We start from the raw sequence: 27,412 nt of genomic DNA on the forward strand, positions 1-27,412 counted from the left end.
ATGATAGCTAACCCCAGACCCAGTGAATTGTCAAGCCTCCCAGTGTCAGATACCAGCTCCACCCACTTGTCCAGGGGCCCTTAAAGACCAATTCAAGGGCCCATGCTCTCTCCCATTACTACTGCCACATTTCCACTACCAACCACAACCTCCTCTTCATCTGCACCGTGAAGGGCACAGTAAAAGAGGTAAGCTCTTTACCCATGCGAAAACAATGCCTACAACCAGAGAAGGAAGACATTCAATCTCAAGCCTCCTCGGCCCAGATGCCTGTTTCCCAACCAGCATTGTTCTCAATCCTAGTTCCCTTCAGTCTAGCTTATCAAATAGTGTAGATTTTGTCTTTCAGTCCAAGTTGAGCCTGTTACGATAACTTTATTGCTGTGATAAACATATCGACAAATGTGAAAGCTCAAATACAAGAGAAGTAAAAACTTGCTTACATAATAGTCCAAGATAAGCACTTCTAGGTCAGCTGGAAGTTCTTCTTCCTGTGGTTATTCAAGCATCCAGCCTCCTTCCAATCTGTGGTCACACCATCCCCTAGGACCTCATCACCCTCTATACAACTGGTGGGAAGTGAAAGGACTTAGAGAAGTTCCACCTGCCTCTTCAAAAGCCACAGCTCAGAAGTTACACATCACTTCCACTCATGTACCACTGGTGAGAACTGGTCACATGACTCCATCTACTGCAAGACAGTAGGGGAAATGTAGCTGAGTATGGACTGCTGTTAAGTAGTTACAACCTATTACAAGGGGAAGGGAGAACAAATTCCATGGGAAGCCAGCAGACCTCATCACAAACCTTAAAAAAAAAAATGGGGGGAGGTGTGGCTAATGAAAATCAAATAGGAAACCAAAATCAAATTCACTGGGCCTGGGGTTAGCTATCATCTCTGATGAGCTGAGGCTGAGGGTCTTTACATAGACCTTACAAAGGAATATATTAGTTAAGTAGCATGCTGACATTTTTCTTTAACTAAAAGAATAAAGATTTGGACTTCCGGAGAAGATGGCGGCTTAGTAAGACGCGCGGATCTTAGTTCCTCCTCCAGAAAAGCAACTAAAGAAACAGAAACAATACGAAACAGCTCCTGGAGTCACGACAGAGACCAAAAAGACAGCGTACCCCGTTCTGGAATGGCTGAACGGGCAGGGAGAATCCGCTGCGCTGCGGTGAGATACCTGAGGGGCGCGCGTTTTCCCGGCCGGGGCGGCTGGCGACTGGGGTCCCCTCCACGCACGTGGCTCCCTGGTCTGACTGGGAACGTTGGATAGCGGGGCCCTCCCGTCACGCTTGGCGTCTCGGGCCAGCTGGGCAATTTGGACCGGCACTCCCCCAAGGCGCGGCAGCCAGCGACCCCCGCCTCCTCGTGCGGTTTCCCGGGCAGACTGCGAGATTCGGATTGGGGAGTTAAAGGAGCCACAGCATCTTTTACTGGTGGGCCCCGCAGACAGACGAGCGCCACGAGCACCACCTACTGGGCAGGAAAAGAAAAACAGAGCCCAGAGATTTCACAGAAAAACCTTTCAACCAGCTGGGTCCCACACCCAGGGAAATCTGATCAAATGCCCAGACATCAGCAGAAAATAATGGATGACGCTCGGAAAATTGAAGATATGGCCCAGTCAAAGGAACAAACCAATAGTTCAAATGAGATACAGGAGCTGAGACAACTAATGCTGAATATACGAACAGAAATGGAAAAACTCTTCAAAAACCAAATCAATAAATTGAGGGAGGACATGAAGAAGACATGGGCTGAACAAAAAGAAGAAATAGAAAATCTGAAAAAACAAATCACAGAACTTATGGGAGTGAAGGACAAAGAAGAAAAAATGGAAAAAACAATGGATACCTACAATGGTAGATCTAAAGAGACAGAAGCTACAATTAGTGAACTGGAGGATGGAACATCTGAATCCCAAAAAGAAACAGAAACTATAGGGAAAAGAATGGAAAAACTTGAGCAGGGGATCAGGGAACTGAATGACAATATGAAGCGCACAAATATACGTGTTGTGGGTGTCCCAGAAGGAGAAGAGAAGGGAAAAGGAGGAGAAAAACTAATGGAAGAAATTATCACTGAAAACTTCCCAACTCTTATGAAAGACCTAAATTTACAGATCCAAGAAGTGCAGCGCACCCCAAAGAGAATAGACTCAAATAGGCGTTCTCCAAGACATTTACTAGTTAGAATGTCAGAGGTCAAAGAGAAAGAGAGGATCTTGAAAGCAGCAAGAGAAAAACAATCCGTCACATACAAGGGAAACCCAATAAGACTATGTGTAGATTTCTCAGCAGAAACCATGGAAGCTAGAAGACAGTGGGATGATATATTTAAATTACTAAAAGAGAAAAACTGCCAACCAAGACTCCTATATCCAGCAAAATTGTCCTTCAAAAATGAAGGAGAAATTAAAACATTTATAGACAAAAAGTCACTGAGAGAATTTGTGACCAAGAGACCAGCTCTGCAAGAAATACTAAAGGAAGCACTAGAGTCAGATACGAAAAGACAGAAGAGAGAGGTATGGAGTAAAGTGTAGAAAGAAGGAAAATCAGATATGATATACATAATACAAAAGCCAAAATGGTAGAGGAAAATATTATCCAAACAGTAATAATACTAAAACTTAATGGACTGAATTTCCCAATCAAAAGATATAGAATGGCAGAATGGATTACGACCCAGCAATACCACTGCTAGGTTTCTACTCAAGGGACTTAAGGGCAAAGACACAGACGGACATGTGCACACCAGTGTTTATAGCAGCATTATCTACAATTGCAAAGAGATGGAAACAGCCAAAATGTTCATCAACAGATGAGTGGCTAAACAAACTGTGGCGTATACCTACAATGGAATATTATGCAGCTTTAAGACAGACTAAACTTATGAAGCATGTAATAACATGGATGGACCTAGAGAACATTATGCTGAGTGAGTCTAGCCCAAAACTAAAGGACAAATACTGTAAGGTCCCACTGATGTGAATCGACATTCGAGAATCAGCTTGGAATATATCATTGGTAACTGAGACCAGCAGGAGTTAGAAACAGGGTAAGATAATGGGTAATTGGAGCTGAAGGGATACAGACTGTGCAACAGGACTAGATACAAAAACTCAAAAATGGACAGCACAATAATACCTAAGTGTAATGTAACTAGGTTGGGACACTGAATGAAGCTGCACCTGAAATATGGTTTCTTGTTTGTTTGTTTGTTTGTGTGTTTGTATCTTTTGTTTTTGTTTTTTTTCTTTTTCCTTTTTATATATATATTTTATTATTATTATTATTTTAATTCTCTTCTCTATATTAACATTCTATATCTTTTTCTGCTGTTTTGCTAGTTCTTTTCCTAAATCGATGCAAATGTACTAAGAAATGATGATCATACATCTATGTGATGAAACTAAGAATTACTGAGTGCATGTGTAGAATGGAATGATTTCTAAATGTTGTGTTAATTTCTTTTCTTTTTTTTGATTAATAAAAAATAAAAATAAAATTAAAAAAAGAAAAAAAAAAGAATAAAGATTTTTATTAAGCCTTGTAAAGGAGTATTCAATAATCTTCAAATTCATCCCATCACAATCCATCTGCAATCACTAAAACTCAACAACAAAAAAGTTCCTTATTTTTTTACTTAATTTTTTCCTTTTGAATCACTTTGATTTGATTTTTCAACCAAAATCAATGCCTAGGAATTATGTTCATTTATTTACTTTTATTCTTTATTCTTAACCTGTGTACTAAAAGTTTTGAGTCAGATACAGGATTCAAAGAGGGTAAAAGAATGGAATTAACATTTCTTCAAGTCCAATGCTGCAAGCTAAAATGCTTTCCCAGACAAAAGATGGGAAAACTCTTGGGAACTCTGGTTTTCCCATGTGTCTGATCACTAATTACCTCTCCAATGTCATTTTCCACCTGTCTTCCCCTCACTCTAGCTTTCTGTCTTGCTTTATTCTTCCTAAAAGAATCCAAGCACATTCCTGCCTTAGGACATTTGCATCTGTACTTACTTCAAATTTTCATATGGCCAGCTCATTACTTAACTCAGTTCTCTGAACAAATGTGACCACTTGGAGAGGGGCTTTCCCTGACCACTCTACCCAATATAACAGAGCTCCCTCTCTCCAGCCCCACATCACTTTCTACCCTCCTACTCTGCTTTATTTTTCTTGATGATACTTATCACTACTGATGTATCTTATGTATTTATTACCATATGCCGATCTTCCTCACTAAGGTGTAAGCAGTATGTGGGCAGGAACTTTGCTGTATTTTTTGCTGTACTGCCAGCTTCTTAAACATACATGTCGCAAAGCAGATGCTCTACAAGCATTAATCAGATCAATGAATATACTTGATCACATATGAACAAAGCTACAGAAATAAATATGGCTCATATCACACCAATATTCAAAACAAGTCCCACAAAAGGGAGGTTCTTTTGTTTCAGTAGGGTTTCCCCCCTTTTTAAGAAGTAGTGTATGGCAACTAGATATCCACTTGCAAAAGAATGCAACTGGACACCTTTCTAAACCATGTACAAAAATAAGCTTCAAATGGATCATCAACATAAACGTAAGAACTAAAACTATAAAACTCTTACAAGAAAACGTTAGAATAAATCTTCATGACCTTGGGGTAGGCAATGGTTTCTTGGATACAGCACCAAAAGGATAAGTGATAAAGGAAAAATAAATAAATTAGACTTCATCAAAATTAAAAATTTTGATGCTTCAAATGACACCATCAATAAAGTGAAAAAACAATCCACAAGATGGAGGAAAATATTTGCGAATCATATATCTTATAAAGTACTTGTATCTACAATACATAAAGGACTCTTACCACTCATAATCATAGCCATGATCATAATAAAAAGAAATAACCCAATTTAAAAATGGGGAAAGGATCTGAATAGACATTTTTCCAAAGAAGGTATACAAAAGGCCAATAAGCATATGAAAAGATGATCAACATCATTAGCCATCAGGGAAATACAAATCAAAATCACTTGGGATAGCACTTCACACCCATTAGAAAAGCTATAATCAAAAGACAAGTGTTGGCTGGCATGTGGAGAAATTGGAGCTTTCACTGCTGATGGGAATGTAAAATGTTGCAGCCACTTTGGAGAACAGGTTGGCAATTCTTCAAAATTCCAAACACAGAGTTATATAATCAAGCAATTCCATTTTTAGGTATATATCCAAGAAAAATAAAGACAAATTCACATAAAAACTTGTACCTAAATGCTCATAGCAGTATTATTCATAATAGCTAAAAGGCATAGACAATCCAAACGGTCATCAATTGATGAATGAGTAAATAAAATATGTTATAGTCATGCAGTGGACCGATATTCATCAGTGAAAAGGAATGAGGTACTAATAATGCTACAACATAGGTGAATCTTGAATACATTATTCTAAATTAAAGAAGGCAGTCACAAAAGACCACATATTATATGAATCTATGTACATGAGTGTTCTAGACTAGGCAAGTGTATAGTGACAGAAAATAGATTAATAGCTGCCTAGGGCTGAAAGAGTCAGGGAGACGTGGGGAGTGCCTACTAATGGGTACAAGATATATTTCTGGGGGTGATGAAAGTTGTCCAACAGAGTTGCACAACTCTGTGGACATACCAAAACCATTGAATTATACACTTTAATGGGTGAGTTGTATGGTGAACTATATCTCGAGAGCAATGGGCCATCTGTTAGGTTTCTGTTTCAGAAGCAGAATTTAAATCCATACCATAGCTGCATTATTCATACTTTCTCTAGAGCAGTAGTTCTCTAATTGTGGTCCCTGCACCAGCAGCAGCAGCATCACCAGAACCTTGTTAGAAATGCAGATTCTCAGGCCACTCTCCAGACCTACTGAATCAGAAATTCTGAGTGGGGCCCAGCAATGTCTGTTTCAATAGAGCCCTCCAGGTGGTTCTGGTGACTGTCTGACATGTTTGAGCCACTGGACAAGGAGAAACCTAAGGTCTCTTCCCAAGGACAAGTATGACTGCACCAAATTCCTACCCTACCATCACCTCCAGGGTATTGAATGGATCCTTTTCTTTCACTTTAATTTACAGGACCGTGCAACTCTTTTCCTTTCTTCTTTCTCTGTGCATGCAGTTTAGCCATGGTCTTCTTTGTACATTGCTACACACCCCCACCCCTCTCCTTTCCCTTCTCCATGTGGCCAGCCTGGTAAAGGCAATGTCCCAACACTTAGGGGGACATCAGGGGATGCTAAGAGTCCCACTTCTTAATCTTGGGACGTTAGGCACATGGACAGCACCGTCTTACCAGAACATGCTGCACTGGTATATTGTGTATTTGATTCCCAATTTGTTATTGTTTATTGGATAGACAGCCCCTTTGAAACTCTGTGGGGAGAAGGGACGTGCATCAGGCCCTGATACATGACTTCTTAAAACAATAAAACTTCACCCTTAACCCCTAACACCCACCAGCATGACATTTACCATCTCTCTAGGACTTATGCCACATTTACCCTGCTTAAAAAATGCCTCAGACACCAACCTCCTGTGTTTACCCAACCTCCACTTCCATGGTTGGCATGGTCAGGGAACAGCCACTTGAGACCTTTTATGTGCTTTTGGGGGTTTTCTGGGAAGCTCCACGGCATGGAGAGTTGGCTTGGGGACTCTGGGAGTCAGTGATGCACTTTAGGCAGCAGCGCTCCAGACCCATCATCCCCTACAAGACAGCAGCCCCTTGTCCAAGAGCTACATAGAGGTCCCCCACCCTCATGCAGGTAGTACCAGGGGCAAACAGGTGACTTCCATCAGCCACACTAAATGTGTCCACACATGTGTGCATATAATATATCCAGAGCCATGGAAATAAATCTCACACCAGCTCCCTTTCTGCAACAGAAATAAAGAAAAATTTAACCACAAACCCAGAGCTAAGTTATCAGAAACCAAATTAAAGCTGTTGGGTATTTTTGTTGAAACATCTCTACCTCTGAAATCTAATTTCTTGCAACTTTCCATACAGGATCCTGTGTTGTATTATTTATAAGAAAACAATACTCTACCCTCCCTTGACAGCATTTCCTGGCTGCAGAAACCACTGCAGCCATGAAGTAACAGAATGATTTTAGTAATGTTTCCATAGCTACCTTGCATCATAGTGAGGTTTATTCTGTTTTAAAGTCTACTGACCTATTCACATCCTTATGTGAAGTATTTTCATCTAATCCCTTGTCTACCTAGTATTGACTAATGTTCTTGGGATTCCTATATTTAAGGATGCCTTGAAATCATAAATTAATGTAAGCAAGCCTTCCTATTAGATATAGCAGTACAATGGCTTTTCTCCTTTTTTTTTTTTTTTTCTGTTCCTTTCCAATGTGTTAACCATTATGTCCTGCCCTTGCAACACAGCAGAACCTTCCTGAGGTTTTCTGAGCTAAAGGCTGTTTGAGGTACGCTGGTGCCCTCTTGTGGTCACTCTGGCTTGTCATTACGTTCCCAGAAATCTTCTGGACAAAACCGATCGTACAAGAGGCTAATGAGAAAGGATGCCTCAAAATCCATTGCTAATTGTCACAGGGTGTCTTGTGTCTGTGTCTTTTGCTCCCTACAGGAAGTTCTGTCTAGAAGGGTGAGCAGCCTCTCCTGGGTAGCAGTATAGTCCCTGAGGGTTCCATGGCCTCTGCTCTTTCCACCAAGGCAGAGGCTTTGTTAATAAGGAATGCTCCTCCAAGGTTAGGTCACGGGAAATGACCTTGGACTCACCTCTAGAAAAGACAGTGGATCAGACAACTCTCAAAAAGGCCGTGTAATGAAGACAATCTACAGAGACAAGGTTATACCTCAACAGAGCACAGTGGGTCATTGAAAAAGAGATCAAAGGATAGGTATTACCATATTTTTTGTGTGTGGTTTTTTATTTTTTTGGCATGGGCAGGCACCAGGAATCAAACCTGGGTCTCCAGCATAGCGGACGAGAACTCTGCCTGCTGAGCCACAGTGGCCTGCTCCATATGTATTTTTAAAGGCTAAAAAAGGTAAAGCTCCAATGCTAGGTGAGAAATCAGAGCAGAACAACTTCCTAATTAATTCTAATTAGTTCAATGCAACTAAATAAACATAAGATGGGTGAATAATGTCTAGTCCCAGCACTACTAAATAGAATTTTCTATGACGATGGAAATGTTCTGTGCTGTCCAATACAATAATTGCCAGCTACATGGAACACTGAGCACCTGAGATGTAGCTAGTGAAACTAAGGAAGTGAATTTTTCATTTTATGTAATTTTAATTAATTTGAATTTAAATAGCCCCTTGTGTGTGGTTAGTGGTTACCTGCTGAACCAACAGTACAGGTCTAGGCAAATAGATAAGACTATAACACAGACAACTACAACACAAGCAGAATTTGTAGTACAGGAAAGTACAAATGAAGTCCCAGGCAGGAGGGAGGAATGTGCTTAAAGGGGGACATTCCGGGGAGTGTCATAAGAGAGGAAGCATTTCAGCTGGCCCTTGAAGAAGGGGTAGTTCTTATTAGGCAGAGGTAGTAAGAAAAGCATTCCAGGCAGCAGGAACAGCGCAAGCATAGGCATGGAGGTGAGCAAATGAGCAAATGTCCAAGGGACAGAGGTTTAGGGTGTGGGTCTGTGTGGTTGGAAATAACACTGGAAACATAGATTGGAAGCAAAAATATGAAGCCTCGAATGCTAACTGATTTTAGCTGAAATTAATATTCAGTGGAACCTGCAACACTCTCTTGATTAAAAGAGGAAAAATAAGGCCCTGTTCTAGCACCTGAGATCCTAGGGGGCCGGGGGCTCTGGGGGAGAAGCTATGGAAGGATAGTTACTGTTATCAGAGATCTGGTTTAGGCTAATGAGCCTGATGGCTGCGTGGAGGAATTGGAGAGAGGAGGGGCAAAAGGCAGGGTATCCATAGTTGCAACAGTGTGCAGAAACTGGCCCAGAAAGAAGTAGTGGGGGCATTAATGAGGATGGGGGACTGGGTGGGTCCCACGTGAGCCCCCAGTGTCGGAACTATCTTTTATCGTAACCCAAGTGAAAACAAAGACCTCAATCTCAAAGCAGCATTATGCCCTACAACACATCATCCCACCATCAAAAATAATTTCGGGGTAACCTGAGTTCTTTTCTGCACCTCTCAAACACCTTTGAGCTATCTTGGGTCATAGCCTGCCCCCAGGGTGCTCAAAGAAATTCTCTTTCTCCTCCTATCCATTTCCCCCATGCCCCACAGCTGCTCCCACACATCTCCCTAAAACTGCCTGAAAAACTCCTCCCCTCCATCACAAGGCCGAGAACTTTCTATTCTTCTTTCCTCTTCCTTTCCTCTTCATTTTCCATCCCTCTAAACTCTAAGAAACAGGTCTTCTCTTTGTGTAGATGAGAGAAAGAAACAAAGTAGGCAAAGCCAAAACAATCTTTAAGTGCCAGGGAAGAGTAAAGCTGGGGATTTTGGATGACCTCTCGCCCATAAAAGGGCTGTCCCATATTAATACAAGACCCTAGGGATCCCATCCTCTTCCCTCTGCTAATTCAGTCTCCTACCCTCCTCCCTCTGCTGCTTTTCCATCTTCTTCTTCAGTAATTCTCAAAGTAGGATCCTCAGATCACCAGCATTGTATCACTTGGGAGCCCCTCAGAAATGCAAATTCATGAGTCCCATCCCTACCTACTGAATTACAGTCTCTGGTGAACAGGACTATAAAACCGTTTTAAGGTGCCCTTCAGGAGACACTTATTACGGGAAGTGTTATGAATCTCTGGACCAAGAGACTTGAAAGTCATTTCTCTCTTGCGCCTATAGGAGATGTTAGCGAGTGACCCTGACTGGATCCATTTGCCCCTTCTAATAAATCTTGGGACTGGGTAATGGGAGACGCGTCAACATTCACCCTTAATCCCCTCTCGCACAGGACAAGAGCCACACCATCATTCACAAGAAAAATCAGAGAACTTGGAGGCATGCCGGGGCCATCACCACCAGAGGTGTTGGGCCACTCTGGGCTAATGGAGGAAAGTGTTCCTGGGGAGGAGTGGTTACGAGATTTCCCTGCTGCCATAAAGGAAGCAAGCATGAGGCCATGCCCTGACTCCCAAAGACTGAATTCTATTCTTCACTCTGTGGCCTGTGAAACGCCAGGGATAAGAGAGTAAATTGCTCCCACAGTCCTACTGCTGGCCCATTCTGCCACATTAGAAGGAAATTAGAGGGATGCATGCTCCAGTTGAGACTTGAGCTGCCTCTGAGATGGGCAAGAGGGAGTCCTCAGATGTTGATATTATAGTCTGCTTCTTTCCCCAAAATGTGAGCTCAGTTGAGGATTTCTTCCAGGGTAAGGGTGAAGCTATACCCATGTTACTTTCTACTTCCAAAGCCAACCCCAGAATCTCAGGTCTGCATTTGGTTACTTAATCCCACTTCCTGTCAACTGCTAACATGACCTCCTGTTCCCATAGCAGGAATACTGTTTACTGGAGCAGGAAGAACTGGGGCGAGCTTCAATGTAGTGATGAAGTCCAATATTGTTTATCCTGGCTGAGCTCCACACCCTTTACTTCTTCTGCCTCTTAGTAGGCTGCCTGCTGCAGTACTTACTCCAGTAGGAGCACACACTATCGGTGCATGGATCCAGCATGGAAATAGCGGTTGTGGTTCACCTTGCCACACATCCATTCCAAGGCTGAAGGGTAATCTTGCCTCAAAAGTCAACATCTGAGAACCCCCTCTCGCCCATCTCAGAGGCAGCTCAAGTCTCAACTGGAACCTGCATCCCTCTAATTTCCTTCTAATGTGGCAGAATGGGCCAGCAGCAGGACTGTGGGAGCAATTTACTCTCTTACCCCTGGCGTTTCACAGGCCACAGAGTGAAGAATAGAATCCAGTCTTTGGGAGTCAGGGCATGGCCTCATGCTTGCTTCCTTTATGGCAGCAGGGAAATCTCGTAACCACTCCTCCCCAGGAACACTTTCCTCCATTATTGACTTTGGGACTGGCAAACCCTCACAAAGAAGATGGCATCACTCTGCCTTCCAGCCAGTCCATCCTTAAAGCATTTCTGACACACTGCGTGTTGCATAATTATTCATTTCTAGTATTTGTTTTCTTACGATTTCTTCTTTTATCAAAAAGTTACTTAGAAGTGCATTTTTAAATTCCTAAATTAAAAAAAATACATTGTTTTCTGTATCAGAGATCAGTCACATTTTTACAGAATAAAGAGTGTTATCTGTCTGCCAGTAAAGATTTGGTATTTTACAGTGGTAACTTACCATGAGGCCAATTTTTTTTGCATATATATTAAATCAACATTAATCAAATTAATTAATTCTGTTGTTTAAATCTTCTAAATCCTTTACTAACTCATTGTCTACTTGATCCATCAAATACTGTTTCAGTCTCCTGTTGTGATCATAGTTTTATTTTCTTTTTATAATTCTGGTAATATGAGATTTATATAATTTGAGACCATCAGGTGAATATAAGTTTAGAATTGTTGTATCTCCCCAGTGAACTTTTCTTTTATCATTATATAGTGATCCTGTAATAATGCTTTTCTTTTAATCTACTTTAACTATTTATCTATCATGTCTAGATATGCTAGACCTTTTTTCTTCCTTTACTTATTTTCTTTTATTCCTTTTTTTATTCTTTTACTTTCAACCTTCCACCATTCTTATGTTTTAGGTATGTCTCTTGTAAATAGTTATAGCTATATTTGTGATTTATTTTAATAACAATTGATAATGTCAAACAAATTTGGCCCATTTACATTTATTATACTTTCAATTTATCTTACTTTTCCTATACACAATTTTCTCCTCTCCTGCTTTTTGATGAATTGACTATCATTCAGTCCCTATTTCCCCCTCTTCAACCTTTAATTTCTAATTCTATTTTCTGTTTTTGCTGTTTCCCTTAAATTTTAAACAGGCATACTTAAAGTATCCCGAGCCTCATCCCAAACCATACAAAGATCTTAGAATTTTTTAATTCTAATCACCTCTATTATGTTAAAGTTAGCCAATATTTTAATCCCTCTTGTTTTTTAACCTCAGATATAGTCAGTATTATTATTATATCATAAAGCTATTATTTATTTGGATTTAGTCACATGTTTGCCAATATCTTGTCTACCATTCCTTCTTGTATTTTATACCTCCCTTTGGAGTTCTTCTTCCTTAAGTTCCTCTATTTTTAATTCTTTTATTAAAGATCTATTAGTAGATTGAATTAGTCATTCAAAAGCTCCCTAAAAAGAAAAGTCCAGTACCAGACGGCTTCACATGTGAATTCTATCAAACATTCCAGAAAGAATTAGTACCAACTCTCCTCAAACTCTTCAAAATAATCGAAGTGGAGGGAAAACTACCTAATTCATTCTATGAAGCCAGCATCACCCTCATACCAAAACCAGGGAAAGATATTACAAAAAAAGAAAACTACAGACCAATCTCTCTAATGAATATAGATGCAAAAATCCTCAATAAAATTCTAGCAAATCGTAACCAACAACACATTAAAAGAATTATACATCATGACCAAGTAGGATTCATCCCAGGTATGCAAGGATGGTTCAACATAAGAAAATCAATTAATGTAATACACCATATCAACAAATCAAAGCAGAAAAATCACATGATCATCTCAATTGATGCAGAGAAGGCATTTGACAAGATTCAACATCCTTTCCTGTTGAAAACACTTCAAAAGATAGGAATACAAGGGAACTTCCTTAAAATGATAGAGGGAATATATGAAAAACCCACAGCTAATATCATCCTCAATGGGGAAAAATTGAAAACTTTCCCCCTAAGATCAGGAACAAGACAAGAATGTCCACTATCACCACTATTATTCAACATTGTGTTGGAAGTTCTAGCCAAAGCAATTAGACAAGAAAAAGAAATACAAGGCATCAAAATTGGAAAGGAAGAAGTAAAACTATCACTGTTTGCAGACGATATGATACTATACGTAGAAAACCCAGAAAAATCCACAACAAAATTACTAGAGCTAATAAATGAGTACAGCAAAGTAGCAGGCTATAAGATCAACATTCAAAAATCTGTAGCTTTTCTATACACTAGTAATGAACAAGCTGAGGGGGAAATCAAGAAATGAATCCCATTTACAATCGCAACTAAAAGAATAAAATACCTAGGAATAAATTTAACCAAAGAGACAAAAAAACCATATAAAGAAAACTACAAAAAACTGCTAAAAGAAATCACAGAAGACCTAAATAGATGGAAGGGCATACCATGTTCATGGATTGGAAGACTAAATATAATTAAGATGTCAATCCTACCTAAACTGATCTACAGATTCAATGCAATACCAATCAAAATCTCAACAACTTATTTTTCAGAATTAGAAAAACCAATAAGCAAATTTATCTGGAAGGGCAGGTTGCCCCGAATTGCTAAAAACATCTTGAGGAAAAAAACAAAGCTGGAGGTCTCGCAATGCCGGACTTTAAGGCATATTATGAAGCCACAGTGGTCAAAACAGCATGGTACTGGCATAAAGATAGATATATCGACGAATGGAATCGAATAGAGTGCTCAGATATAGACCCTCTCATCTATGGACATTTGATCTTTGATAAGGCAGTCAAGCCAACTCATCTGGGACAGAACAGTCTCTTCAATAAATGGTGCCTAGAGAACTGGATATCCATATGTAAAAGAATGAAAGAAGACCCGTATCTCACACCTTATACAAAAGTTAACTCAAAATGGATCAAAGATCTAAACATTAGGTCTAAGACCATAAAACAGTTAGAGGAAAATGTAGGGAGATATCTTATGAATCTTACAACTGGAGGCAGTTTTATGGACCTTAAACCTAAAGCAAGAGCACTGAAGAAAGAAAGAAAGAAATGGGAGCTCCTCAAAATTAAACACTTTTGTGCATCAAAGAACTTCATCAAGAAAGTAGAAAGACAGCCTACACAACGGGAGATAATATTTGGAAATGACATATCAGATAAAGGTCTAGTATCCAGAATTTATAAAGAGATTGTTCAACTCAACAACAAAAAGACAGCCAACCCAATTACAAAATGGGGAAAAGATTTGAACAGACACCTCTCAGAAGAGGAAATACGGATGGCCAAGAGGCACATGAAGAGATGCTCAATGTCCCTGGCCATTAGAGAAATGCAAATCAAAACCACAATGAGATATCATCTCACACCCACCAGAATGGCCATTATCAACAAAACAGAAAATGACAAGTGCTGGAGAGGATGCGGAGAAAGAGGCACACTTATCCACTGTTGGTGGGAATGTCAAATGGTGCAACCACTGTGGAAGGCAGTTTGGCGGTTCCTCAAAAAGCTGAATATAGAATTGCCATACGACCCAGCAATACCATTGCTAGGTATCTACTCAAAGGACTTAAGGGCAAAGACACAAACGGACATTTGCACACCAATGTTTATAGCAGCGTTATTTGCAATTGCAAAGAGATGGAAACAGCTAAAATGTCCATCAACAGAAGAATGGCTAAACAAACTGTGGTATATACGTACGATGGAATATTATGCAGCTTTAAGACAAGATAAACTTATGAAACATGTAATAACATGGATGGACCTAGAGAACATTATGCTGAGTGAGTCCAGCCAAAAACTAAAGGACAAATACTGTATGGTCCCACTGATGTGAACGGACATTCGAGAATAAACTTGAAATATGTCATTGGTAACAGAGTCCAGCAGGAGTTAGAAACAGGGTAAGACAATGGGTAATTGAAGCTGAAGGGATACAGACTGTGCAACAGGACTAGATACAAAAACTCAAAAATGGACAGCACAATAATACCTAATTGTAAAGTAATCATGTTAAAACACTGAATGAAGCTGCATCTGAGCTATAGGGTTTTTTGTTTTTTTGGGTTTTTTTACTATTATTACTACTTTTATTTCTTTTCTCTATATTAACATTTTATATCTTTTTCTGTTGTGTTGCTAGTTCCTCTAAACCGATGCAAATGTACTAAGAAACGATGATCATGCATCTATGTGATGATGTTAAGAATTACTGAGTGCATATGTAGAATGGTATGATTTCTAAATGTTGTGTTAATTTCTTTTTTTTTCTTTCCGTTAATAAAAAAAAAAAGATCTATTAGTGGTAATTCATTCAACATTTTTTATCTGCAAATGTCTTCATTTTTGTCCTCATTCTTGTATCATCATTTATCTGGAAAAATAATTCTAAATTAGCATTTAGTGTCTTTCAGCAGGCAGCTTTTTTCTATATTGTTTTCTGGTTTCCACTAATGGCTGAGAAGTCTGCTTCTCATGTTAGAAAAGTCTAACATTTAGTGTCTTTCAGCAGTATTATTTCCCTATTTTTTCTGGTTTCTACTGTAGTGGTTTCCTGTTGTTGGTCTAATTATCACTCCTTTGTAGGTAGAATATATTCTCCATGATTGCTTTTAGAATATTCTCTTTTCTTTGATAGTCTGCATTGTCACTATAAGTGTCTTCATATGGATCTTCCTTTTTGTTTACCCTGCTTGAGACTCATGCTCCCTGAATTAGAGCATTTCTGTCTTCCACCAACACTAGAAAATTCTCATTGTCTCTTCAAATTTTATTTTTCTACAATGTCTTTTAACCTCTAGAACTCTCTCAATATATATAAAGATATATATGAGTATATACATATATATAAATATATATACACACATATATGTGCATTAACTATTCTTTCATATTTTCCATATCTTGATTTCTCTGTGCTGCAATCTAGTCACCAATTTTCTCTTCAGTTCTGTATAATTTGCTGTTTAACGCTTCCACTAAGATTTTCAATAACTGTTATGTCATCTCTAGAAAGTATATTTGATTCTGTTTTTGGTTCTGTGTGTTTTTATAATGTCTGATACATGTCTCATACTTTTTATTGCTTCTTTTAAATCTCTAACCTTAGTCATCCCAGAATTCATTCTACAAACACTTACTGAGAACCTAAATATAGGCTACTTTGGGCATCGGAAAGTTGATAAGATATCAATTTTATCATCAGGGAGGTGAAGTCTATAAGAGAGACAAACACGGTGCATAAATTATGACACAATGTGTCAAGCCTAGTTTGGAGATTTGGTCAGAGTGTTATAGAAAAACTGAGGAAAGAATCTGATCCAGCATAAGGGGGTCAGAGAAGCTTCCAGAGGGAGGTGAGGCCTGAATTGAGTCTGAAAAGATTAGGAAGAATTAGGCAGGTGATGTGGGAAGAGACAGAAGGAACAAAGACAAAGAGGTGAAAATATGCAGTGTTCCAAGAACCACTCCAGCTCATATGGGTAGAGCTTCAAGTGTCAGAACTGAATGGAGGAGGAGGAGGGACAGGAACAAGAGAGGAAAAGGAAGATGTCATCAGAGGCCAAGTCATGGAGGGCCAAGTTAGCCCTGATGAGGAGCTTGGACAGCCGTGGGAATATAACACAGAGCTAGACTAAGGGAGGAGCTGCAGAGGAGCTTGTGACCCACTATAAGTGAAAAATTCACCAGTGACAAAGAAGTGCCAGTGACAGGTAAAGAGACTGTTGAGTAGGATCATCTAGAATAGAGGGCATCTTTCTGTTCTAGCCTGTGACATAACTGTGTCAACTAAGATTAGGAATTGAATAAAGGTATTAGGAAGGAAGGAAAGGAGGGAAGGAGGGAGGGAGGGAAAGAGGAACAGAGGAAGGAAAGAAGAAAGAGGGAGAAAAAGAAAGAGAGAGAGAGATATCATGCTGGCCAAACAAACCACATTCGCTGGCTCTAGCCTAAACTTGCAATCGTGTATCTAAGAGTGTACTGAACCTCAATTGCTATGCTCTCTAGCACTTAGCTTCGAAGTGGTTCTCTCGGTGCCCAACTCCAGCCCTATGTCTACTGCTATCTTAAAGTGAACGTCAACCGCAAGCTGAGGGAAGAAAATGCCACATGACCTCTGGTATCCAGCTGAGGTAGGGGTAGAGAGTGCAGAACCCTAAGTGGCGGTCAACAGCTCCTGAAGAGTCCATCAGTTTTCCCAGAAGCTGTTGCCAACGGCAGGATGTACTGAGGCGTGGCCTTGTGGATGTCCTCCCAGTGCCCAGGAGTTCTTAGCAGGTCTCAGGCAATGGAAAATGGGTACCATGCCCCTTGTCTACTGGACAGAACTGCAGACACTTTTCTCCACATCTGGAACTCTAATGCAATCCTAAAAAAGATAGCCAGCATTTATCGAAAGCCAACCATGGACCAGACTCTGTTCTATGTTCTTTGCATGCATTATTCCATTTTATCCTCACACCATCCCAATGAGTTAGGTACCTTTGTTATTCCCACTCTACAAACAAGGAAACTAGATCACAGAAAGGTTACAACAAAGAAGTGATTGAGCCAGGATTCCAGGTGGTCTGGTTCCAAAGGTTGCACTCTCAATCTCTATGCCCTGCTGCCTCTCAAGACTTCAAAACAACTATCATGGCACTGGTACAAAAGTGAAAGCATTGACAGCTATGCCACAGCACTGGTTGGTCTTCATTTGTGCCACTCCAGGAAGCACATCTCCCCCTCTACAGAAAAGCTTCACCTCAATTCTAGGCAGCCAGGGGATGCATCCTGATCCTCTCACATCCCTAAAAGAACCTTTTCGCCCACTGCCTCTCAGTGTATTCTCAGAGGTATGGCAATGCAGTCTTTGGCTGGCCTGAGAATATGGAGAGTTGGGTCTTAAAAAAGTGCCAATTGTGGGTGGAATCTTGGTTCGCTAAGCTTGATAGAGTGACAGAACTGCCCATCCTCTGTCCTACCTCTCATCATCAAGGTCTCAATTTCAAACCACTCCTCTCCACTCTCTCCATCTCCATGGTTTCCTCGTCCCCTCTGTCTTCACTTTTTCCCACCATGATTCTCCTCTTCCATCTTTTCCCACTTCCATATTTTCTCATGGGAAAAAAAGAAGTCCACTACATTAGTTGACATGTAGTGGAAAGAGCTCTGAACTTGGAATCTAATTCCCTAGATTCAGATGTCAACTCTCCAAGCTTCATTTCCTCCTCTTTAAGATGTAGATAATAATGATCTTTTTCCCCAGGGTCCATAGATATTTACTAAATAGCTACAATATAGAAATTTACTGAACAAAAGAACTGTGTTGAGTGCTGGGGATCCATCAGTGGACACTAATAACTATATGCCAGCAACCATGAGGCGTGATGGAGGTTGGCACAGAGGGCTATCATGGCACGGCTTGAGAGTCTGTCCCATCCAGGGGCCTTAGAATCACCACAATAAAATAAAATAAAGTGTATGAAAGCATATTGTAAACTGTAAAATCATATGGAAATGTAAAGTATAATAATTTAGGGTCTGACCTAGTTCTCCTTCTCTCTTTCTTTTCCCCATCCCTTTTAGTTCTCTTATTCCTCCATTTTTTTTCTTGCATGTGTGCCCCAAGGTCAACTCTAGGTTATCAAACAAGGATAAAGAACAACAGGATGCTTATATGAGAAAAACTCCCAGTAAATATTTATGGGGAATGGGATGGGATACTGGGCATAGAAATAGGGAGAAAACTTTGAGGACTTTTTTTTTTTTAAGTAAACATTTATTCAGCATTTATTGAGTATCCATGTCTGCAGGTGCAGTGTCAGATACTGAAGGCACAGTGAAAAAAAGACACATCGCTGCCCTCAGAAAGTTCACCTCTGGAAGGGAGATATGAGCACACAGTATATACGGTGAGTGCTAAGAGGGAAGGACTGTGAATACAGGAGAACAAGGGAGCAGCTCCTAAGCCAGACTGAGCTGAGTCCTGAAGGACAAGCAGGAGTTACCCAGCTGGTCGAAGCTGAGGGCAAGCCATATCACCTTTTCAAAGCAGCAACATAAAAATAGCCATAGCACAGTAAAGGTTTTTAGAAGAACGTAGGAACAGCTTTTCATATAGTCCAAGGATCAAAACTTCCTCTCTCTTTCCTCCTAGAAAAGCCACAGAGGGAGAACACAAGATGGCAGTGGTGCAATGGGATTGCACAGAGCTGTGAGGCCTGGAAGCCTTGGGCAGCAACTGCAAATCATAATAGAAGGCGACAAGGAATGGGAACTCACTTGACCAGCTAGGGGAATAGGAGCTGGCACAGACTTCCCAGAGGACAATGCAGCAATATGTATCAGAAGCCCTAAAAATATTCATGCTCTTTGACCTAGTAATTCAACCTTTAGAAATTTATCCTACATGAAGATTTTCACACAAGGGTGTTTATAAGGGCATTATTTTTAAATGAAGAACTGGAAACAAGCCATAGTCCAACATTGAAGTAACAGTTAAATGAACTGTGGTACAGTAAAATACCAGATGGCCAATTACAATTATGTTTTTGAACAGCATGTAATGGTAAGGAAACTGTTCATGATATAATATTAAGTGCAAAACATAAGAGAGGAAACTGAATAACAATATGACAAATATTATTAAAAATTTATCTATATATGTATGTATATGCATGTGTGTGTTTGCAAATTTTAAAATGACTGGAAGAAAAAACATTAAAATGTCAGCCCTGGTGAAATTACAGATGATTTCTTATGTATTCCTTAAGCTTTTCTCTATATTCCAAAATTTGATCCTATGTATGCCCTGCTATTATCAGAGAAAAATACTAACCACTATAAAAGAAAGAATTAGTTGGGGTTATCTTTTAGAAATAAGGTTAAAGTTGGCATTTTAAAAAATTCTTTATGCTTTTCAAAATATTTTTCCAAATTTCATACCATGACTAGATATTGTTCATTTAAAGAAAGCAGTAAAGAATTTTTTTTTTAAACTAAGAACCCAGAATGCTTAGGGAACAAGTCGCTATTTTAAGGGATTAATGATTAAGGCACCTGCTGGGAACAGGTGTCTGTTTAGCAGAGAATGACACTGTGGCTCCCTCCCCTGCCCCTGGGACCAGAGGACCCCCTATTGCCTTCCCACCTTTTCTCTCCACGCAAGAGAATGGGGAGTTGGCAGGGCTTTTGACCTTGATCTGTAAGCTGCAGGTTTAACTCTTGTTATGCTGTTTCTCTGTAAACTGGCATTAAGAGGGCTTGCAGGTGGGAGGGCAAGCCAGCCCTTGCCACTTATCACATACTCCCTGGAATGCTAGAAGTTAGTCCACAGAAAAGTAAACTTAAAAACAAGTACTAAAGTCCCTTTGTGTAAGGGTCTAGTTTATCTCATTATCATCCTCCATTTTTTCACCAACTACCAATAGCAGTTTCCAAAAAGCACAACCCTGGCTGGTAAATATTTGGAACCTGTATCGCTTGCCCCATCTTTCCTTCCTCTGTGTATTTGTTGGCCTCTGTGGGACTTGAAAAGCATTCTCTCCTTGGAGCAGACAGAGCAATGCTGGGGCAATGTAATTCTCCCTTCCCTAATTATCATCCCCAAGCATTGCACTAAATTTCCCAAACAGCAGGTCTACCCCTTCCATGGTCTTTTTTTGCTCTAAGCATAGCTTTAAAAAAATCTTTTGCTTGTCTTTAGGCTTTTCCCCCCCCCCCCACAAGCTTTGGCTTGTTCTGAGTGTTAGACTGCCTAACACTCTTTTCGCAGTATGGCATGGGTTTATGTTCACCTCACTGTGTAAAAATGTTAAGTATGCTTTGTTTCCAAGGTTTTGCACAATCCTGTATAGTTCTCTAAAGCTGTGCACACTGTTTTTGACCCATTTTATTGGATGCTTCCATCTCAAAATTTCTCTTTTCACTTTTTTTATTGCAACCTTTTATGCAATAGTGCTGATCTTCCTTAATACCTCGTTTCAGTATTAAATCAATTCAGGAATTAAATCAATTTCTTCCCAGACCTCCAAATTTTGGGTAGAATCTCTGAGGTAGGTGTTTCCTGTCAAACAGGTCTTCCCAGTTTTAGTGCAAAGCACTCAATAATCGCTGCCAGAAATGCTGGTATCAAAAGACACAACCTAGAAAACCCAAGTCTGCTATTAAACATCACAGATAGCGAATATTTCAATTTTCATTCCTCATTATTCTTCACAAGTGGCCAGGTTTAAAATGCAGTGACATATTTATGGCCACTGCCCACCCCTTCTTTCAGCCTTCCTTTTTTTTAATATAATGTCTTCCAAAGCCAGTGAGGATATAGGGCAAGGTTCCCCCGCCTCCAGCATTCGCTCCCTTCATATGTGAATCTATAGGTGTGAGTATTGATTAATAGGACTGATATATCCAAGTGGGCTCTGAGCCACCATGTGCTCCGGCAACACACCTCACCCCTGCTCCTGCGTCAGGCCCCGGGGCTCCTCCAAGGGAGTTGGTCACCAACCCGGGTGACTCAGCTCTTCTCCGTGGGCGGGAGCCTCAGTCGAGCTCCCTGAGCCGGGACGGGTGGGGGTGGGTGGGAAGGATAGGTGAGGGGCGGGGGAGGGCTCTCCTGGACTCAAGCGCCCCCGCGGCACCTCCCCCTCCCCCCGCCCACTGGATCATTTTTCCCCCCTCTCAAGCCTTTTTGAATTGGCTTATCCTCCACCACCACCACCTCCCCCCACCCCGCGCTCTCTTTTAGAATGGCTTTCTCTCTGCTTTCCTGCCCGGATTGTTTCTCCCCACCACCACCACCCTGTCTGGGCACCCTTGCACCTCCGCAGCGATGGGGGGGAGGTGGGGGGATGGGAGGCGCGCAAGCCTTTCGCAAGAGCAAGGAAAGTGGATAATGTCTGCTACACGTCACGACCTCTTAGACACGAAGTAAACAGGGTGCTCTCTGCACCGATTCCCTCAGCTTTCAGACTTGCTGGGTCTAAAGTCCTTTGTGACTCTCCCTGTGGGGAAAAAAAAAGCATTCCCCATTTGGTTCTCTGGAAAGCCTGTTCATAAGTCTCCTGAGAAAACAGCTCCTAAATCAGCTTAATCAGCTTAAATCAGCTGCCTCTTGCCATTAATAATAATTAATTAAACCCTAGCAAGTTCTCCAAATGTTTGAGAAACAGCTAACACACAAGGCCCCCTGTCACAGGCAGCAGTCGTCATTTTCCTCTCTCCTCCTACCCTGCCTTGACCCATGTCCCACTTTTCCTTCAAGGGTCTCAAGGCTCACCTCTTCAGTTGTGGAACTGTCCTGATGGAAGAGAACATGGAGACAATCTTGTCAGGCCTGTTTTTATCTGCAGCAGGTGTACATTTTCACAGACGCAGATGTGAAAAATGTGATTTTACGACACTATAACTAAACTTAGTTCTGAAGTTCTCATTTCTGCTTAATCTTACCAATGCAGAGTAACTCAGTCACTTTCAGATGTTTTCCTCTCAGAGCCTTTTGAGAGGAAACCAGTTCAGGATTCTTCCTCTGTTCTCCCCCCGCCCCCCCCCCCACTCCCAACATAGTTTAATATGGGTGCGTGTGAGGTACAATTTATGTGCCATCCTGGCCATGGGGAAACAGGTGTCAGCTGGGGCCACAGCCATTCCCACTCCATGCTCTTCTCTACCGAGGTCACTTCCAGCTCAGTCCTCATCGCTGGGCACTGATGGGTGTCCACCCCAGTTGTCAGTGGGGTTCCGGTCACCAAGTTCACACAGGCTGGCACACGGATGCCAGATTTAGCAAATGAAAATACGCTATGTCCACTTATAGTTTAATACTTCAACAAAGGACTTTTTGTATAACTGACCACCAGCCCTCTCCCAGCACTTTCACAGGAAAACAGAAGTAGAGGATTTGAGACACGCAAGCCACCCCAAGGAGGCAGGCCTCAGCCCGGCTCACTGTTCCTGTGATATGCGTAGAAAGAAGAGTCAGAGAGAAAGCACTTCTTGTGTGTGCCATTCCAACACACTGTGACCTCCCCCTCTAGAAAGCAGGGGCTGAGTCTACACACTGGAATCCAATACAGTTAAAAGTTCCTCTTCATGAAGGGAAGGGGGTAGGGAAAGAACAAAGACATCATCCCCAAAATATGAATTGAAAGATAGGAACACTGTAAAACGTGTACCTGGGAACCCCATAGTTATTCTTGATTATACTAGTTGAGATGTAATTACTTTCTGTACCCTCCAGCAATGCCCTCCTTTGTGCTTTGGCTTTGTCCTCAGGCTGGAGGCAAGAGGTTCTGCAGCCCCTCTGGCCTCACAACTGGGTGTAACAACAGGTATAGGAAGAGAAGTCAGCTGCTTTCAGCAGCTCTCCTAGAAATTGAAATCCTTCCCAGCAAGCCTGTTCTCATTCATTATTGGCTGAAATTGGACCACATGTCCATGCAGTACCCAATCCTTGATAAAGAGGCTGAGAATCTCAGTGGACCAATTAGGCCCAGCCCTGGAGAGGAAGGAGGGCTGATTTCCCTTGAAGCTGTGGTCCTTGCCGGAGAGGTGAAGAAGTGATGTGATAGATGCCTAAAGAAAAATGGGTTCTGTTAGGAAGGGGAAATGGGGAAATGGATGTACTAGGTGGACAATCTCAGCATCTGGGTCATAGGATGGTGGAGGTGGGAGTGGGGGTTGTGTAAAGTGGAATTGCACTGCCTGGAGCTTACTTTGGTGTTTCCAAGTCCCTCCAAAGGGAAAGAAGAGAGAAGAGGGGATGGAGAGAAGCCGGGAGGCAAAAAACCAAGTACTCCTTACACACCCTCCCCCATGGCCACCACCATTCCTACTTCCAATAAAGGAAAGTCTTGAATAAATTCTATTCAGTCAATCCCATTGGTGTAAGCTCTTTATGGCTGAATCCTCAGATGCTCTAGGCCTGCTCATTGTTCTCTTCTCCTACTCCAGCCACCACAGAGTGTCATCCCTGATGACACTCCCTGAAGGAACACTGCCTTCCGTGTCCTCAAAATAGAGCACTTGTGAGTCTCCTGTGGCTGGTCAAGGGAGCCCTTTTAACTCTGATCTCGTACACACGCAGTTGGATTGATTGGACACTAAACATTTGGAATGAGACATCCGACAAAAGTACATGGAGGTGGGAGACACTTAAGCATGTGGGAAAGCAAGATGCTTAGAAGCAGCAGGATAAACTGGATAATGAAAATAGAATTTGATAATATTCTTTCAGGTCTGAGGGCCCACAAGATAAGAATTCTTAAAAGAAGTTTGAAAAGCCAGAGAAAATTGTACAAGTAGCTCTAATCCAACAGAGATTCTTGCTAAAATAAGAAGCAAAAAATGTGGCTTCCCCCGAGGAAGGATGGAAGCTTTCTAATAAATTTGAGAAGTTCACAGGTACAGAAATTGAAGAGGATCTAGAGAAAGTAGTTAAAATTACCACACTGTGCAACAAACAAAACAGATGTGAGGCTACATTTGCCTGAGGGACTTTGTGCCCCATCCCCTCCAGAAAGTATACCACCGGTCATTTGAATACTCACTCTCAGTGTTCATATTCATATTTTTTAGAGTGTGTTTATGACATCATAATGAGCATTTCTATGTATTTATGGGTGTATGGTAATCATTTATTCAACAAATACTTCTTAAGCACCTACTATGTACCAGGAACTGCATTGATATGTGTTTGTAGCTCATATATAATTATGCTATTAGAAATATTTAACCATTAAAACAAGAAAATGTTTTCCATCCAGGCACACTCTTTAAGTATGTTCATATCAATACATTGTATTTAGCTTTACCTGCTTGTTTCTTTAATTGTTTACTGGAAAAATGGACATCAAATTGCTCCTGTACTAATTTCAAGGTTTGTAGTAAAATTTTAACTTTTATAGCCATCAAAGCAATAGCTCAGAGCAACTGCAAAACAACAAGCAAGTAGACGAATCTGGGAAAACTATATGGCATTTTTAATTGAGTGTTCTTATTCATTATTGCATATAAGAGGGGGATAAATAATGTGAATTCTCCTGTCAGTCATTTTTACTAGTGGAAAAAAAATTATTGAGATTGTCATCAGTTGTGTCTATTGATCAGTTTGATAAACTGGTGTTTTATTATCAGATCGTCTGCATTAGGAATATTTTTGCAAACAATGTTACCCTATATCCATGAGCTATCTGATCTGTATTTATAAAGAGAAGTTTGTCAAATTTCACTGTGATTTTAAAATCTTTTGGAATTTAAATTTTTCATTTTCAACTTGAACCAATGTGAATTCTTTATGGCTATAATTGTGTTGAGTAAGAAAGTGATTAAATTTATGATTTTTGAAAAGCTGGCAATAAATTCAGCAACATTAGTTTTAAATGGAACTGTTCCATTATAGTTTTCATTGTTTAGCCATCTGAATGGTAGTGATGAAATTAGTGGTAAACATAATCACTTTAATCTATTTCACCTTTGTCAATAGATGGCCACTCCTGTTTATATATAATACATCTATAAAAACACTGTTCTCTGAATGGCTGTGGGTGCAATCATGCAATGTCGAGCCAGGAAAAATAGCATAGAATATTTACTCTGTGGTGTTTGGGTGGATACTTGTATCCAGAATAAAATTGTGCTTATTGGGTATTTGTTAACAACAAACAAATTTCAATGTCATATCTACATCTTTAAGCACAGCTCTGGGACTGAGCCATTGACATGTGGGAGTTTGCTCTGTCAGAATCAGACCACTCTGGAGGAAGAGCTCTTTTTAGGAGAGAAATTGCAGAATGATGAGGCTGTGCTTGGCTTTACTTAAGGATTCAGTTTTATGCTCATTTTGACATGTAGCTAGTAAGTGATGAAAGGAGATCGACAAAGATCTCTTGGATAGAAAATGTCTGTGCACTTGTATGACACTTACGTGTGACCAAGAACCCAGTTCGGGTCACAGGCAACACAGATTTGGGGTCCCTCCTTCCTACTTGCCAACTTCTATTGACCCTAAACCCAATCAGGACTATGTGTGTAGATACCTGTAATTTCCACCTTTCTCCTTTAATATATATATTCTTCCTGTCCTCCATAACATCTCTCCAATTGTCCTGTTCTATCCACTCATCTGATTATATCTAATTCAGTTGGAAATTTAACTTTTCCCATGATTTGGTGGACCGAGTGAGGTTTAACAGAAAGAGCACAGACATTGACTCTTTATTAACACCTGGATTTGAATTCCTGTTCATCCCACTTGATCTTGGGCAAGCTAAGTCACTTCTTACTTTTGCCATTGACAAAATGATAATGATAATAATATCACTAGCTGTGATGCTCAAGGCTCTCACCCTTTCCCCTATACCATGCTCCTATGTCACCATGTGGAAACCGGAAGACTTTTCCCAGTTTTTCTCTTGCTTCTTAATTTTATTTATGGTGGTTTTGACACATGGATTTCTTCTAATATAAAAAATGAAACCAGAAAAAATAAGATAAACATATCATAGATTTCAGAATGGGAAGTATTATCAAAGCAAAACAATGGAAGAAAAAAAGGAAATTATTTTTGTATAGCCCATGCCCTAATAAAGCTTATATTCTAGCTATTTTTTCAGATAAACTTTAGAATAATTGTACTGTTGCCACCCACCCATCCTAAAAATCCCTTAAGTATTTTGGCTAGGATTGTGTGAAAAGTATGTGGCAAGGTGGTCCAAGCTGAAAGCTAAGGCTTTTATGAGGTTTTTCCTGAAGCCCCTAGCAAATTGCCCAGAAATATCACATGACTACTTTTTCCTGCAAAGAAGGCTGCAAAAATGATGTTTAGCTTCCAGCGTCTATAATAGTGCTGGGAAACACAGAAAAGCACATTGGATGCTGAGTGAGCCTGCACACAGAGTCTGCCACAAAGACCTCCTGGAAGAGGGGTCAGAGGCAGGAGCTTCAGAAGTTTACGTGAGGTCCTTTGCAAGACTGGCCACGAGCAGAGTGACCAGGGTTGACACAGTGCCCATTGCTGAGAAAGCCTCTCTCTGTCCCACTTTGCTACAGGCAGCCAAGCAGCTTTGACCCCTGAGGACTTGGGGCAACCACTAAGGAGAATGTGCCTTGCAGATCAAAGAAGAGCCTTGTGGAAGACACCTTAAGGAGGGACGCACCGCTCTCAGATGACTATGAGTGTTGGATATTTGGACATATGCTGTTGGTGGCCTGCCTCCGTGGATGAATCACCTTTGGTCTAAGACTGGCACGGATTGGACAGTGATTGGACTAGAGGTGGGCAATTGACCCAGCTTTGGCCATTAAGATGTAAAAGGCAGACAGCTAAGTGTGGTTCTAGGGAAAAAATGCATTCCCTATTAAAAAGACAGGACCTGGTGAGAAGAAAGCTTTTTTGCCCCTGCCTGGTTTTCCTCCCTTCCACATAGTGGTGTGAAGACATTTTGCTTGGAGCTGTGGTTCTTCTGACTTGCATTTTGAGGCAACAAACCTGAGGACAAAAAGCCAATTTTCCCAGGTTGGCAGAGTAGAAACAGAGAAAGAGCAGG

General features: G+C 40.8%; 2 long non-coding RNA genes across 3 annotated transcripts in view; one reads left to right on the plus strand and one right to left on the minus strand.

Annotated features, from left to right (window-relative positions):
- LOC143657614 (uncharacterized) overlaps positions 1 to 27,412 on the minus strand; it is a 94,933-nt gene that overhangs the window by 21,023 nt on the left and 46,498 nt on the right. The window lies entirely within an intron of this gene.
- On the plus strand, positions 7,576 to 22,289 carry LOC143657615 (uncharacterized). Of its 2 annotated transcripts, none has more exons than XR_013162923.1 (3): positions 7,576 to 7,914; positions 18,683 to 18,781; positions 19,027 to 19,603. It is a non-coding gene; the product is annotated as an uncharacterized LOC143657615 (long non-coding RNA). The 2 variants fall into 2 exon arrangements; XR_013162922.1 differs by lacking the exon at positions 19,027 to 19,603 and adding an exon at positions 22,132 to 22,289 and having other exon boundaries at positions 7,579 to 7,914.

The sequence above is a fragment of the Tamandua tetradactyla genome, chromosome 15 (assembly GCF_023851605.1).
Source record: "Tamandua tetradactyla isolate mTamTet1 chromosome 15, mTamTet1.pri, whole genome shotgun sequence".
Taxonomy (NCBI): Eukaryota; Metazoa; Chordata; class Mammalia; order Pilosa; family Myrmecophagidae; genus Tamandua; species Tamandua tetradactyla.